Below are 4,465 nucleotides of genomic sequence, written 5' to 3' on the forward strand. Positions count from 1 at the left end.
GCAAATATGTAGGCCTACGTGCAATCAGAAAAATGATTTAAGAGCAGTGTGCCAGTAACTTTTAATATTACCAACCCCCCGTGCCCCCCCCCCCCCCCCGCCGCTAATCGTTCAAAACACAGTCGGACCGAGAGAAACGGCGGTCGCTCTGAGACAGAAGCCGCAGCAGCTGAAGCGTTAAGACAGCAGAAAAAAGGGAGAAGATAAGTAAAGTTTGGGTTTGACTCGCTGGCCATTTAACGTTTAAACGCCTTTTGTTGTTCAACTTTTCAGAAACGCGGCTACAAGTTTCACTTTCTCGTTAACCGACCAATCACAGGCTGGATGGGGCGGGACGTTAAAAAGGTTTGACGTACTACAGTAAACTTCCAAATGATCAACAATATGATTATTGACAACACATTAAAGACCACTGCAGAGCTCAAGGATTTAATGAATAATAAAAACCCACAGAAATGAAACGGCTTTAAGTGGATTCAATATTCAACTAGTGGTAAAATAGTAGGCCACATTTTATCCACTGCACCATCACCGCCACGATTTATCCATCCAGCAGATCCAGGACGCCAGTGGGCCAGTATTTGCTCCGAGCCGCCTCCTCCGTAGAGCAACTCGCTCCCTTAGTTCCATTTTGACAGTTACTGTTATAAATATTGTTTATCGTTTACATATTTCAAAACGTCAGTATTTTGTGCATTTTCCTTGATAATCAAGCAAGTAGACTCGGAGTATCATTTGTTCCATTATAGTCGAATCACAATATGACTTTTTCTCCAAATGGTGCAGCACTAGTGTGGATGATTCTGCATCGCTGCAGTGACGGAACACAATCAGGAGTTTGCAGCACTAAAGCCCACCAACGATGATAGTTGATGGATAATGAAGTTGTTAAGCGATGTTGCAGCGTAACGGCTAACACGCTTTTCATGTTTGGAGATGTGGCAGAGGAAGCCAGCGGGTGGTATGTTGAAAGCAGATATCTGGGCACATCTTGGATTTTATGAACTTTCTGTGATGCACGAACTGGACGAAACGCACGCTGTGGGTGAAATCTACAAAAATGCACAACTAATTTGAGGAACCACGTTAGCCGTTGGAGCTAACGTCCGCAGCCATGAAGATAACGGCGAGCTCAGCTAATCAGAGGCGACTCTAGGAGAGGTGCGTGTGCTGAGGTAGGACACAGATGCAGTTTTTTATATCATGGACCGAATGCTTCTGCTGCTTTTGGCTGAGATGCATCGAGACTCGTTGACCGATGAAGCGTAATCGAATCCTGGAGCCTTTTTCTTTAAAAAGAAGCGTTTCCGTGACCAGATGCTCCACCCCCTCCTGGATGTGGTTGACGTGTCGAGGCCAGTTTCTAATTCTGCATCGAGTTCACGCCGCAGCCGATGGCGTAGGCTACGTGCCGTCATAAGCATTTGTGCTTGAGCTCCAAAGCAGTAGTTGGCGGTGGGGTTTCTACGCTCCACTGTGGGGGGTTTCTTCTTCTTCATTGGTGTAGGCCGACGGAAAGTGAGTAGATCATGTTGGAGCTGATCAGTGTTCAACAGCAGTTTTAGTAGAATTACACAAATGCAGAAACGAGATGGTGTGTATGAGCCTCGAACCGGTTGAGACAGGAGGACCATGTCGGAGATACGATGCCACCGAGCCGACCAATCGCAATTCATGCGGTCTGCATTGCCGCAACAGAGGGCCGCACATTTATTCGAATATTGATCGCGATTACGATTTTAGCTTCCCACGATTAAATGGACATGATCGAATGCGATATCGCCGTTTAAAATGCGTAAAACGCCCCGTGCGTGCTCCCGATCATAAATCAACAAAAAACACAGAACAGACAACGTCGCCTACTTAGTCATAGAAGAAGCACAAAAAGCAAACACTGAAACCAAATCAACAAAATCTGAACATGTCAGCAAAATCAGGCAAAACGCTCTGATTCTGAAAGGCTCCCTGTGGGAGATGCAGCCCGGACAAAACCGCGTTGCTGGTAAGCAGAGTAGAATAAAACACTCTTTGCAGACTCCCGATCGCACATCAACAATAAACACAGTTAAAACTAACAAAAAAAATAAACCATTTAACTAATGTAGCTACTTTACCGCAGTGTAAGCACAAAAATCAAGGACAGCTGAACAAATAAGCAAAATCTGAACAAGTCAGGCAGGAAAATGCTTTTATTCTGAAATGCTCCATGTGGATATGTAACGGTTACCTGCAGAGAGCTACAGAAAACTGTTCTGAAGTTGAAGCACACAAAATAGCAAATTAACAACACGTTAACGTGCAGGCTGAACGCTCCGCTGCTGAAACACGTCAGTGTGAGTCGACGCCGGACAAAACCGCGACACAGCCGCTGTCTTTCCTCCAGTTTCGTGTTATCAGTCTTATGTTGATGCAAAGATTTGTACACTTTATTTAAATTAAAACCTAAAATCAGTGAATAATGGTGATTATCCGTAATCGTGCAGCCCTGCAACAACATGTAGTTACATTTTTTGGAGGGAGTGTTCGTCGACGTATAACTTGGGCTTCAGAGTCGTGGCGCCCTAATGGACGCCTGCGGAGTTTGTTTTTGTCTCACTTTCATTTCCTTTCTCTCTCTGTGTTCCAGGTTGGAGGAGAAGAGCTCATCATTTGGATCATTTATAACTCGAAGGACTAAAAGGAAGTTGTTTTTTTTGTTTTGTTTCACTGAGTAAAACCTGCACGAGAGAACGAGAGGCCTCCCGCTTCCTTCAGGAGCCCCGTCACCGAAAAAAACAACACCCACTTCCTGCGGTTCTGTGCGTTTTTTTTAGGAAGAACATTTCGACTTAAATATCAAACCCAGATTATTAATTCTAATAAACGCGCTCTAATAGGAACAGGGATCCCAGATGTTAAACGTGAAGCTTGAAATTTCTTCTTAAAACTACACAGTGTACCTTTAAATGCAAAGTTGTGTCCAGTACCTTGTTTATGACGAGTGTGTGAGCGAGTGAAAGAGTGTGTGAGTGCATGTTGGGGGTAAATTAGTGTGCGTGGCGGGGTGAACTCCTCGGTCAGGAGGCGACAGAGTCTGGGAATTAAAAAAAAGCATCTCAACATTTTACACTTCCTGTCTGATGTCTGTTGATTCAAACGGTTGGTTTTCCTGATTTCTGAGCTTCACAGCAGAACGACAGACGCTGCGTTAGGATCCGCACTCCGTTTAAAGGAAGCAAACTAATTAGCAGCGGTGGATGAAGTATTCAGATCCATAACTTCAGTAAAACATATCAGACTCTAATAATACTGTTAAAAGTAAAAGGGATAGTTGGGGGGGGTTGAAGAACGGCACGGTGAAACACTGAAGATATTCTGATTAAAGTATACACTAGGGATGCACCGAATGTTCGGCCCCTGAAATTAATCGGCCGAAAATGGCAAACAAAAAAGTGCGGTGTTCGGCCTAATGAGTCAAAAGGCCGAATTAAAATTACCGAACAATTCAGTTGCACGTGCAGCGTGGAAGCATTTAAAATTGTTCTCCTGAACTGAACTGTCTCTCAGCACATCCGCTCCATCTGTGGCTGACTTCTTAGAAAAGAACCGCTTTGAGTGTTTCTGTCTCTCCTCTGTGAGAAGGAGGTTAAGCTAGCCCCGCCTACATTTGGAGTGCGCACGTATTCCAGCCTTTACGGTAAGTGAAGCGGCCCAGAGCGAGCTGACAGGCAGGTTAGAGACTTTATCCTGTCAGTTTGTCTCTTTAGTGTGAAGAGAGGCTGTGAAGTCTTCATGTTACAACATTATTTATCAAACCGGGTCGGACTGGATGAATTTAGCGCGAGGAGGAGGAAACACATGTGACAACGTCCGGTTTTCAAAATAAGATGTCTGTACAGGATGGAAATAAGATTAACTTATATTCACAGAAAGTATAAAACATGTTACATGTGTCCATTAAAAGTAAATGGACTCATGTAATTTACTTTACCGGACCCTCTCGGGCCCCGGGCCCCCCCACCATAGTCTCTCCACATCCTGTGGGAAACACTGAGGAAAAAGCACATTTTGACTATTTAATTTATAAAATGGTGCAAAATAAATGGAAAAAAATGTGAATGTACTTGTTCGGTATTCAGGAAAGTTTTTCATTATCTTCAGCTTCGGCCAAGAATTTTCAGAATTGCACCCCTAGTAGAAACACTCTCTCTCTTTCCATTCATATAAGATATTTGTAAAAGAAACTCAAACTATTTCAAACTGCACAAATCTTTTCTTTTGTTAAAGCTGCCCTACAGCAACAACTGTACTGCGCACGTTTGATGAGTTTTCTTAGTAGCTGAAATTCAAATTATTCACAACATAAGAAAACATGCAGCTAAACCACGCCTGCGAATAAAACAGTGGCTCTGAAACTGGGGCGGGGGGGCATAGAGTACCTGCAGGGGCGCATGGATGTCGAGTGGACCTAAAGTTGCGTGATTCA

At 43.9% G+C, this 4,465-nt stretch overlaps 1 protein-coding gene across 1 annotated transcript in view; it reads left to right on the forward strand.

The window, feature by feature from the left end:
* Positions 1-3,106, forward strand: part of sgta (small glutamine rich tetratricopeptide repeat co-chaperone alpha) — a 10,731-nt gene extending 7,625 nt beyond the window's left edge. Inside the window, exon 12 of the mRNA XM_046030078.1 lies at positions 2,627-3,106. The gene's annotated coding sequence lies outside the window, so the exon portion shown is untranslated. The remainder of the gene's footprint in view (positions 1-2,626) is intronic.
* The last annotated feature ends 1,359 nt before the right edge of the window (positions 3,107-4,465 follow it).

This window comes from Micropterus dolomieu, linkage group LG19 (genome assembly GCF_021292245.1).
Source record: "Micropterus dolomieu isolate WLL.071019.BEF.003 ecotype Adirondacks linkage group LG19, ASM2129224v1, whole genome shotgun sequence".
Taxonomy (NCBI): domain Eukaryota; kingdom Metazoa; phylum Chordata; class Actinopteri; order Centrarchiformes; family Centrarchidae; genus Micropterus; species Micropterus dolomieu.